The 12,342-nt window shown below is 34.2% G+C and overlaps 1 long non-coding RNA gene across 1 annotated transcript in view; it reads left to right on the forward strand.

Annotated features, from left to right (window-relative positions):
* The first annotated feature begins 3,036 nt into the window (after positions 1 to 3,036).
* The window catches only part of LOC111087752, a 20,192-nt gene continuing 10,886 nt past the window's right edge, over positions 3,037 to 12,342 (forward strand). Inside the window, exon 1 of the long non-coding RNA XR_002612403.1 lies at positions 3,037 to 3,371. This is a non-coding gene — a long non-coding RNA (uncharacterized LOC111087752). The remainder of the gene's footprint in view (positions 3,372 to 12,342) is intronic.

Raw genomic sequence — 12,342 nt, forward strand, 5'->3', positions numbered from 1 at the left:
CATAATTTTGGTTACTGCTCCTCAATATGTATACATAATGTTTGTTACTACTACTCAGTATGTATGCATAATATTTATTACTGCTGCTAAGTATGTATACATATAACTGTTGTGAGAGGAGGAAATCCACTTTAAATAAAAGCCCAAAGATACAGCTTTTGAGTGAATTGTTTATTTTCATTTAACTTTTTTTTACCACGTTTCGCCCACTCGTATGACCATCATCAGGTAACTGTCTCTATTTTGTGAAATACTTTCCGAGCATTTTGTTCCAATTTAGAAAACATATAGAGTGACACCAGTGTTTTGATTTAAGTTAGGTTTTAGTTCATCAATAATCAATGCTTCTTTTATTTTTCTTCTATTAATGTTGTTCTCATTGCATAATATTTTAAAGTTATTAATGTTAATTGCATGTTGATTCGTTGTGGTGTCGAACGTTCATAAATGTGTGATGGGGATTGTTATGTTCTTTGATCTAATGTTTATGTTGCGTCTCGTTTCGCCTAAGTAAGTGCTATCGTATTGATACTTGTTGGTGCTTCTATCGTTGGAGTTATCAGAATAAACCTTTCTTAAATTTCCTTTGATTTTAGTGCTCGGTTTTGGAATAAAAGTAACTTTGCTGTTTATTTTGTGTTGTTGTTTTTTATGCCTTTTCCAAATATTATGTTCTTGGTTACATAGCTACGACAAGGTAAGACATCTATTAGTGTGTCTGAGTTTGTGTATTTTGTTTCCTTCATGGAGTTTATGTTGTTTTTCTTCTTTTTTTCTGTTTATTGGGTTTTTATACTTGGCTAAGGTTCTAGTGACAATGTGTTTAGGGAAGTAATATTTGTTAATGAATGTGTCAGATATTGATTCTAGTTCATGCTGCAGGTTACTGCTACTACAGATGTTAAATGCATGATAACGTGCCAATGTTTTGTTGAGTTTAATGGACTGAGTCCCACTTTATATAGTTGTTATCATTACTAGATTTGTGGAAGATTTTTATGTGAAAACTGTTGGAGTTTCTTTCTATTGTTATGTTCATATAATTTAAAACTTGGTTTTTATTCTCTTATTCATGAGTGAATTTGATGTTAAAGTGAACATTGTTTACGTGTTGTAGAAATGACTGTTGATGGATGTTGTCTTCAAATCCACAAAATACTTCGTCAACATATCTAAACCTGCGTGCAGAGCTGTGTTAATGGCTTAACTTTCTATGTTGTTGATAAACAATTCATATAATCCAGGTGACAGAGGGTTGCCCATGCTTAGGCCGTCTATTTGTTTATAAATTTTGTCTTGACAGGTGAAACATATTTTTAGTGCAAAGTTAAACAAGTCTCTCAAAATTTCCAAGCTCTGATTGTAATGCAACTTGTCGTATTTTTTGACATCAATTCTAGAGCTAGGTTTGTTGCTTCCTCTTTCGGTATCATTGCATCCATGGAGACTACTTCAAAACTGTACATTTTGTGATGATTGTTGAGGTTTTTGAGAATGCTTCGAAATTCTAGAACACATTTAACCTTGTATTTATTGTCGTCACGAAATGTTTGATCAGAAAACCTAGGAATCGTGCAAGCTCATTTATAGTTATCATAAGTGGAAAAGATTGGGCGGATGTGAATCGGGTTTTTGTGAATCTTTGGAGCACCAAACAAACAATGGGTACGTGATTTGGTGACATTTAAGCTGTTATACAGGTCTTCTGTGATGTAACTGTTCTTTTTCAACTTTAGACTATTCAACTGTATTATATAACATTCGTTATGGTTTTTGGATAGTTCTTTGAATTTGATTGAATGATTTAGGTGTTTTTTTTTAATAAGTTGTTGTAATCTTCTGTTTCCATAATTACGGTATGACCCCCTTTGTCATGTTTTCCTACGATAATTTGTAAATTATTCTGCACTTTTTAGAGCTAATATTTGGCGTTTCCTGACGTTTTGATTTAACTTTATGGTTTTTAAGTAGATAACCTTCAATTCTACACGATATTTCATGGATGAAATCGTTAAGGTTTTGATTGTTTTGTTTTGTTTGTAATCAAGCACAAAGCTATACAATGGGCTATCTGTGCTCTGCCCACCACGAGTATAGAAACCCGGTTTCTAGCATTGTAAGTCCGCATTGTTATTTGGTATTTTAGGAAACCACATTCTAGTATTCTTACCCTGAAATGTCTTTGCAGTTTCATTGTCCGTATTCTTATCTTGTTGATCTTTATTTATATATATAATTTCGATAGACGAGGCACTCTTGTTTTCTGTTCTAGTTCTTAGTTTTAATTAAGTTTTAGTTAAATAAAAATAAACAATCCACTCATAAGCTGTATCTTTGGGCTTTTATATATAATGTTTGTTACTGCTGCTAAATATATATTTATAATGTTGATTACTGCTCCTCAGTATGTATACATAATGTTGATTACTGCCCCTCATTATGTATACGTAAAAAAACTAAACTGATATATTAAAGACCATGATCAAATTTAGAGGTGAAATGTTTTCTTGAGCCCATAGAAACGTCGCAGTAAAACTGATCGCGATATTAAATATAATCGCCCTGAAGATTTTCACATTTTAATAAGTTATCATTTTCCGTCATAATGATGGAGTTCTCCGCAGGGAAAGCAGTAAGTCTACGGACTTACAACGCTAAAGTCAACGGTTCGATTCCCTCTCGGTGGACAGAGCAGATAGTCTGATGTGGCTTTACTAAAACACAACGATGGGAACATTACATTACCCAATCCAAGAAGACTGTGTGTATTTATTTATCTTCCTTACACTTTTCTCTGTTTTTTTGTCATATTTGTAGTCTTGAGAAAGACTTTTGTTGTTACAAACTCAACAAAATTATTTCTGAAATATCTTACACAGACGGATACGAGGACGCGGCAGTATGTGTTGCATATGGTACATTACTTATTCTCATTGGCTGGTGGTCTTGTGCCTTACTATTGGCTGACGGAAGATCCCGGGAAGTTGTGAACAGGCTTCAAAGCATTCAATTAATCGTATATCTTCAGAGCGGCCACTAGCGTAACTGAAAGTGGACCTCGGCATTAGCAGCTCACTTCTCCTTTCTCGGTTTTACTATTCCTCCCATCTTGTAAGTTAACGGGGAACTAACTCCCCCCTTCCTCCTCATCAAGCAAAATATTGTATTCTTATCTCAGATTTGTCTCTATATCCGAGCGTATTAGTGTTCGTCACTTTGAAGAAACTAAGTATAAGTAGGTAATTATTTATCCCAGTCAAGAAGGAACCTGGACACACACACAGGGTGAAGTGCGTGCGAATATTATAAAGCACGCGGCACGTGACTGCAGCAAAGTGACCTAAAATGGCACGTATGGCTATACGTTTCGGGTGAGTACCTAATTTTTGAGATTTTTACACAATGATGTTATACCCCATAATTATATAATTTTAATACAAACAAACGTTTCATTTTCTTTTAGTGTAATTAACATAACGTGTTATCGCTTAGTGCTGTTTATGTTATGTGACTCACGATATGACTAAAAACTACCAGTTAAAACCCTTTTCGTGAAATAGGAGTATGTCGTCAAATAGCTTTAGTTTTTAGTTTCGTTTCGTTTCAGACAAAACGCTATGTCACGGCCTATATAAAAGATCACGGTGTCAGTCAACACAACTGAGTCTTTTTGACTATGAGAATCCAATAACAGTTAGAACTTAGGCATTGATCAAAAGTAAACGTAGTTTAGCTGTTTGCTTTTATGTACATACAGTTTTATTTGAAAAAGGATAAAAAAAAAGCATACCATCACTAGATATATATATGATACACATACACAGTTTATATATATATAACACATACACAATTTATATATATATATGATACACATATATATATGACGCATTTACATAGTTTACCGCGTGGTAACAAGTCTTTGAAAATCAAAGCTAGCAGATTAAAAAAGTGTTTACAAACACGCTTATACAGACAGATGGAACCAGTTGAACCTTCCATAATTATGCCTCCCAGTGGCACAGCGGTATGTGTGCGGAGTTACAACGCTAGAATCCGAGTTTCGATACCCGTGGTGTGTAGCTTTGTGCTGAATTACAAACAATCCATAATTTTATATATATAATATATTAGGAACAAAAGGTTGAATTAATGTAATTCAATTATCCAAATACGATATTGTCGAGGATTAACTGTTCGATTTTCTGGACATAAAAAACTGACAGTTTGCAAAGAACACCTTCTGTGCATCTTTATCATCACCTTTGTTTTAAGACATTAATATTTTGTCATTCACTCTTTTCTTTTGCCGTATCTTTTCATAGCCAATTTCGTAGACATTAATACTTTGTTAGTAACACAAGTTTTGATTTGATATTCTTGTCATCAAATAAATTATTGTAATGCATTTTTTTGCACAGCAGAGTTTATGCAAGTTTCTCATTTAACATATTACGTACTTTAATCCAGTTATCACGCTAATATCTTAGTTCGTTTGTAATTAAGCATACAGCTACGCAAGGGGCTATCTGTACCCTGCCCACCACGGGTATCGAAACCCGGTTTCTAGCGTTATAAGTCCGCAGACATACCACTGTGCCACTGAGAGGCACTATCTTAGTTCGTCAATACGCCAGATTTTTTGATGGGATCATTTCAAATGAAAGCAATATTAGTGTTGATATAGATCTTGTGAACTATTTTAACAACCATTTAGTAATTAGCACCATTTATTTATTTATTCATTGTATTTTATTTGGGTTACTCTTGACCAACAAAAAAGTTAGGCCTATATTCATATTGTACTGTAGCAGAATAAGTATTCTCAAAACAGAACATAGAAATTAGCAACTGCACATGATAGATTATTTTCGCCACCTCAACAACAGGAAAACCTTTCAAACTTCTACCGCTATCACCATATTTCTGAACAAAACAAAATCATTCGCTAATCCACTTGATTTCCTGTATCTACAAGTTCACGTCTTTTTGACGTGAACCCACGAGACCGGCTAGTCGTGAATAGCAGACTGAGAGAAGTTAGTATGTTGAATTGTCTGGTACAATAGTCCTGTCTATGCATATTTTTATTCCTCTATAAAACAATCACACATTTGAATGGTTAATATTTTCAGTTAAAATTCTAAAACGACCAAGAGGTTCCTGAATTCCTTCCTTTACTGTATAAACAAACAAACAAACAAAAAAGAACTACTAATACCATTTCTATTTTTTTGTTTGTTGAATTTCGCGCAAAGCTAGTCGAGAGCTATCAGTGCTAGCCGTTCCTAATTTAAAAGTGATAGACTAGAGAAAAGGCAGCTGGTCAACACTAACCACTGACAACTCTTGGGTTACTCCTTTTACCAACAAAAAGTGGGATTGACTGTCACATTATAACGTTCCTACGGCTGAAAGGGCAAGCATGTTCGTTGATGGGATTCGAACCCGCAGGTCGTGAGTTGAGCACCTTCACAATCAGACGTTGAGGAAAGTCACCGTGTTGTGATAATATTCCTGAGTCAAAAATATTTGTTAAAATTTGCACAATCGTAGTTGAGGGTTATCTGTCCCTGATTTTGAACTGATAGCCGTCACTAATTCAAAATAAGGCAAATAGCTTTAGTATTTTTGCTATATATACGAAATACAAATATTTAAATAGAGAAATATTTTAATTGAATTTGAAAATAAAGGCAAATTCTTGAAATAGAAAACTGTAATTTTGGTATGTTTGACTTTGTTCTTTTAGTCTTGGTAAGTATTTGGCACATCTGAGAATTCACTTTGAATTATGTTAGGTCATTTTGTAGATTAATTCAACTGTTTCAAAATATATGTTTATAAATAGGTGTTTCCAAAATAACGGACCAACGAACATAAACACCATCTGATGTGAAGGCTAAACACTTTGTCCCAAAACATTAAAGAACTTTTACTCCCAAAGTATTGAACAGTAAGCTTACCATTAAGTTAGAAAATAACTTTATTAGGCCCATATTCATATTGTTTTTTAACATATGTATAAAGATAAAATGCCCATCCAACTTTAAACTTTCTCGAGAAGAAATGTCCACGATCCTTTAACATAATACAGCAGCCAAACAGTTAAGAACTGCATAAAAACGAACACAACCATTTTGAAATGTTGGGAAACACAATTGTGGTTCTCAACATTAATTTAACGGCAGAAGAAATAGTTACATAACTCCCATCTGGGTTTCGAAAACAGAATTTACAGTTCTGAACATACATACACACACCTTAAAATAAACTATAATTTATTCAAACATTATTCTCTTCCTTTGTCTGCCCGTTTGTAAGGTAGTGCGTATTGTAGCTACGTACATAATTACGTATTCGAGTCTTGAAGTTCTCATGGTCTGGTTGTTGTTCATTGCGATACTCACAGTGATCAGATTAGTCTTTATGCCGTTAGAGGGATCGAACTATTTTCCCGCATTCCCGAGGAATTTAACTTTGCTTAAGGAATTTCATCTTTTTAGTTGGCTTTCCAGATCGGGAATGCATGATCCATCCGTATTTCTTTAGTTATTATCAGTGAAAGTGAACGTATTGTATTGATTAAATTTTTAAAAAACTGTTCAAGAAGAAATACAACTTTACATGAGCGAATGTAATTTTATTTCATTATTTCTATCCCTGCGTTACTTTAAATCTGTAATCTTGTATATAAGGATATGTTGATATATGTTGTTTTCCAGATAGTGAACAGAACTAAAAAAAGTATAGTGACAATACTGATTTAATTAACTCGTGATCGGTAAGCTATACGTCACACCAACTTGACTTTCTAGCGTTCGTATCAAAAGTGCATGACATTGTTTTAACTGGCATCTTCTATAGATGCAGACTATACGCATGACCGAGTTTTTTTTTTTCTTTAAGTAATAAGAGAGTACTTTCATTACATTACAGCTATAAAAAAAAAAGTCCTAAATCTTCTTATCGGAAAATCACAAACATAACTGGGTTGAATAAAATTCAGTTTTAGTGAGTGGAAATGTTATTGCACCACTTAGAGATGTATTTTAATTTGGACAGCGGTGAATCACAATGTTTTATGGCACACAAAAACGTGTTTGTTTTATCTTAATTAATAATTTTGTTCTTACACAATTCCAAAACTTTCTTACCACTACACTTGTAGAAGGTAACAAATGCAGAAACTTGTTGTCTAAATTCGTGAATAACCATATTTGTTAAGGTGAGGCAGCGGAACATTAAATGTTAAGATTCCAAGACACGTTGCACTCCTAAGATAACGTAATGAAATGCAGAATAAAAAAAAATACGCTTATGCGGTCGCATAACTATGCTCGTGTTTACTACATGCAACAGCTTTATAACTTTTGATTTAGCTTGTACAGCACTATTCAGTTGGCAAAGAATTATACGAGGCCATTGACCTGCCATCTCGCGGAGGGACAATCATCCCTTAACCTTGACCATGACTAAATATTATATACAACAGTAATTGTTGCGAACACCATATACGTAGAGTATTATAGACAACTGACACTGTTTTTTGGCAATTCGCTATGTCGTTATCTTCAAGGGCAAATGAAGATTGACAGTGTATAGAACAAAAGCACATCAGACAAACAGCTTGACGAAAGAGTTAGGATATTGTTCTTGTGTTAAAATACAGGAGTACGTGATAGTAAATGTGACGGAGCCAAAACATTGATGTACTTGTAAACTACAAACGCTATGTTTAATGTTATCTGTATGGGGTTTAAAAGCTTAAATTATTATAAATATGGCCACTTTGTAAGTGTGGATTCTATAAACACATCGTAAGAAAGTCCCTATACATGTGTATTAATATATGAGCACATACAGAACTTTGCAATGACCTTTATAAAAAAAAAAAAAGGATATAGAGCCTTTAATACAAACTGGGTCTTTGGCATTCTTAGATATTTAGATTTATTTCTTTTTTCATTTAAACACAACTTTATTTTTATGTCAAGATTGGTCAAAGTGGTCTAGAAACTATAAACACAAAGCCACTATATTGGTAAAACTAAAACTCGACCTACATACGATAGAGGTAATTCGATATCTGACCTTTATTTCGTTACTTCATAGGGTCTCATATTTACATGTAAACATGTTCTATTTTTCTTATTCTTTCACCAAATATTTCATGTCTTTATTGAACTGCAAATTACCATGGTAAACTTCCTGTGATTTTTCTTGAACATCTGACAGAGGAACTGCTTATCTTTTTCCAGAGTTTATAGAAGTTTGCTGACAAATGATTGTTTGTTTGTTTTTGAATTTCGCGAAAAGCTACACGAGAGCTATCTGCGCTAGCTGTCCCTAATTTAGCAGTGTAAGACTAGAGGAAAGGCAGCTAGTCATCACCACTCACCGCCAACTCTTGGGCCACTCTTTTACCAATGAATAGTGGGATTGTTCGTCACATTATAACGCCCCCACGGCTGAAAGGGCGAGCATGTTTGGTGTCGCAGGTTACGAGTCGAGCGCCCTAACCACCTGGCCATGCCGGGTCCTGACAAATGATGTCTCAACCTTATTTTTGCATATTATTATTCCTTATTACTTCAAGAGATCAATCCGTATACACTTCTTAAACATGTATTTTACCAGAATCTTTCATTTCATTTCATTTTGTGGCTAATTTTATAAATCTTGCATGTTAACGTTTAATTTTCAAAAGTGTCTCTTCAATATATCCAATCGCTTGATGACATGTTAAATTTCTCCGGTGGTACATAATAACACAAATTTTATTTGATGATGTCATTTAGCTAATCCTAAAAAGAATCTGAATAAAATTATAATTGTATAATAACCCTTTAGAGAAAACACGATGCTGCTCAGAAAGAAACCTGTTCTTTATTTCCATTCTATATATATATAATTAGTTACTTACCTTACATAAATGGTTCGTTTTGTTCTGTAACATCCGGTTAAAAAAACAAACAAACGTTGTTGATTTTGGTTTCTGATTTCGAATTAACTGAAAACTTGTTTTCCTCAACGTGAGTCAAGTACTTTAAGAACATTGTTAATCTGAACGGCGAACAATAGTAAATCGAATAAAGAAGTGAAATTCCGCGTGTTGTATCATTGTAAAACCTAGGTACGATTGAGTAATTTCCAGATCATCGAAAGTATAAATAACAAATGTACTTTATATAAAGATTGAGGAGATTTTAAGAATGAGACGTTTTACATTAATTCAAATTTTCAAGTGGTCTTCATTTTGTTTCCTTAAAATTAATCAAATCAATTACAAATCAAATAGAGAGTGCTGTGACTTTTCAAAGTGTAAACTCACTTATGGTTCAAATTCCACATAGTCTCACATTTCAGTTCAGAAAAACATTTATCGTGAGAGGGCAGTGCACCCTTCTTTTACATTTCTACACTTTGAAACTTAATTAGAGATTTCCATAACCAATATTCCTACCAAAATTCCGTCAATCAGTGAAGTGAAAACTGAAATTAGGCGTTAGTTACGACCTACCGGGAGAGGGGAGTGGTAGAAAGGGGTAAATAATTAGTTGGAGGACAGAAGGGGATTAAATGTTCTTAATTACAAAAGAAATGGGCTGAAATTACCACAGGCTGTCTTTGAACAGTTTCGCAGTGTTCTGTGCTGTTTAAAACTATCATTAATCCCACCCCCTAGGTATGTATGGAGATACTGCTTTCGGTTCAAGTTCCTGATATCTCATATGGGAAAGGGGCTATTGGGGGGGGGGCAGATCTCTCTCTCTCTCTAAGGGGATAAGTCCCCCACTCTTCTCCGGTGGGCACACCACTGCTTCATGTAAGCCTAACTTAGTGGGTGATTCAAAATACTAGCCAGCAAGTGCATGTGTCTAACATACACAGCAAATGATGATTCATTAATTGTAATAATACTTTCTAGGAAGACCTGGCATAGCCAGATGGTTAGGGCACTCGACTCGCAATCTGAGGGTTGCGGGTTTGAATCTCCGTCCCACCAAACATGATCGCCCATTTAGGCGCGGGGGCGTTATAATGTGACGGTCAATCACAATATTCGTTGGTAAAAGAGTAGCCCAAGAGTTGGCTGTCTTCCCTCTAGTCTTACACTGCTAAATTAAGGACGGCTAGCGCAGATAGCCCTCATGTAGCTTTGGGCGAAAGTTAAAACAAACAAACAAAACTTCCTGGGAAAACGTTAATTCTGTATCATATTAGATTAGCTAGCTGTGACTTTTGCCGTTTGCTGAACACATAGACTGCTTGATGACATTGTTTCTAAAGATTTCCCATTACCTCTAACTTTCAAACATTGTTCATTAACCACTAACAATCGTTAGCTGAACGAACATTAGCTTCCTCATTTATCAACTAAGTGATATTTGATATTTCAATCTTCTAGCAGAGTTTCAAGATGATGCTTGATCAGATATATAACTGATTTGTTCATGATACTTGATCAGATATATAACTGATTTGTTGATTATGCTTGATCAGATATATAACTGATTTGTTGATGATGCTTGATCAGATAGATATGATATTTGTCATTGTTTTGCCTGGTAATTAATTCTCTCCCATGAAAATTATGTGGCGCAGAAACTCAAGACCAATAATTTAGCTACAAAACTTATCAGTTTCTTAATATTTTAAAGGGAAGATATATCTAATTTCTTTAACCAGCAGTTGAAAGTGTTCTATAAACACAATGGTTATGATCATCAAAGTTACAAATTATGTGCGTGTGAAATGGAATATTTCCTTACCATTGTGTAGGCTGGTAATCACATTTGAATCAACACCGTATTGTAAAGCATTACAGGAAATGAGGTTAGCTCCACCAACATCACTTCTTTGGTAATAATAATTTTCACATATAGGCATCTTCTGACCATAATTTACATTCGAATTGATGACTGAAGTGACCAGTCTTCTAATATTATTTTTAACCTTAATAAATCCTACTTATTCGCAAGTGTACTGATTATCTTTCAGGTAACGATAGTAACCACAATAGCAGGAGGTATGGCAGAAAATGTTATGTATAATTATATATATGAATTGCAGTCTGTGACTGAGATGAAGAAAGAGACCAAACACAATGTGAAAAGTAATCTTTATTAGGATAAAAGCAATAAGCTTCACTGATTTCTCTTTGAATAATTGGGTGGGATACGCAAGATAACAAGAGCGTTGACAGGAAATTTCGTGCAGAATCAAACCACATTCTCTTGTATGTGACTGAGTTGTGAAAAAGAAAGAGACTGGACACAATCAAAATTACAAAAAGAAGACAGTGCCTTTACTGAATCTTTCATAGATAAACGTAAGGTGTCACCTAACCTGCCAGTGAAAACGATCTCTGCCTGTTTTATAGGATTCTTTCTTATGAAAAAACACACGTGATACCATAGGGAGTGGTCAATAACAATAGATTACTGGAGATAAAGGAACTTAGCCACTTCTTTGATCAGTGTTCCTCTCGTTAAACTTATATATACATGAAAATTTGTAAACAAATTTCAGGCGAACTTTATGATTTCACATTATCAAATATACGAAATAGAAAACATCAACTATGTCTGAATATTAAAAGTCTTCCCTGAGTTACACTTCGAATTTCCATATCCCATAATGCTGCTTAAACCACATCTGGTTTTTACTTTCTGGGTCACAAGTTCCTATTTCAACAGATGACAGGTATCTGCCTTTTATGTAGTAAATTCCTATTCAGAATGCCTCTTGCTGTACTCAGACTAACTGCATACTTTTACATCTTTTGCCGACTTGTCCGAGATACAGTTTTATTTGAGCTTGCCTTCAGGAACGCCATTTTCAATTTCATTATGAAGAGGAAATAACTTTTACTGGTGATCAAAGATATTATTTTAAAGGTTAAAATGTAAATATCAGTTATTTTTTAGGATCATTTGCTCTTATCATTTCCTATATTATTTAATAACCATAGACAGGTGTATGTATTGTTTACAAAATGAATAAATGATATTAATAACAGAGTGGAGGCAGCTGCCCCTTTCTGTTATACCAAAATAGTGCTCCAGTTTATCTTTCAAGTATCACGGCGTAGACATCAGTAATGTATCACTATGGTTATACTACCTTTAGTGACATATAATATGGAGTAATTGGTTAACAATTAAGTTATAAAATATCCTCATTACTCTTGCATCTTCCAGGAATGTTAGTCACTATCTGCTGGATTCCTCCTAAATACACTAGTTTCATCGGGAGTTCAGCTCATTGTGAAATTCTTACTTCTTTATGTCTCGTGAATTTTAGAAATGATTCTCCCAAAAACATTGTCATGTTTCTTTT

The sequence above is a fragment of the Limulus polyphemus genome, unplaced genomic scaffold (genome assembly GCF_000517525.1).
Source record: "Limulus polyphemus unplaced genomic scaffold, Limulus_polyphemus-2.1.2 Scaffold2584, whole genome shotgun sequence".
NCBI lineage: Eukaryota > Metazoa > Arthropoda > Merostomata > Xiphosura > Limulidae > Limulus > Limulus polyphemus.